Genomic DNA, 548 nt, shown 5'->3' on the forward strand with positions numbered 1-548 from the left:
GGGTTTTTGGGGAAGAGGTGTTGAGGTGATTGGTGAATGGGTGGAGAGGAGAGAAAGTGGTGGGGTAGGTGGGGGTCCTGTGGGGTCCACAGATCCTGAGGTGTCAAGAAAAAGTCATCCCTGCACCAAATGGCATGCAAAATCACGTTTTGTGCCATTTCTGGCGTTAAACGCCGGGCTGGTGCCCATTTCTGGCGTTTAACGCCAACATCTTGCCCTTTTCTGGCGTTTAACGCCAGTCTGGTGCCCCTTTCTGGCGTTAAACGCCCAGAATGGTGCCAGACTGGGCGTTAAACGCCCAACAGCTAACCTCACTGGCGTTTAAACGCCAGTGGGTACGTCCTCCAGGGTGTGCTGTTTTTCTTCCTGTTTTTCATTCTATTTTTGCTTTTTTCATTAATTTTGTGACTTCTCATGATCATCAACCTACAAAAAAAGATAAAATAACAAAAGAAAATAGATAATTATAAAACATTGGGTTGCCTCCCAACAAGCGCTTCTTTAATGTCATTAGCTAGACAGAGGACTCTCATGGAGCCTCACAGATA

This window comes from Arachis duranensis, chromosome 4 (assembly GCF_000817695.3).
Source record: "Arachis duranensis cultivar V14167 chromosome 4, aradu.V14167.gnm2.J7QH, whole genome shotgun sequence".
NCBI lineage: Eukaryota > Viridiplantae > Streptophyta > Magnoliopsida > Fabales > Fabaceae > Arachis > Arachis duranensis.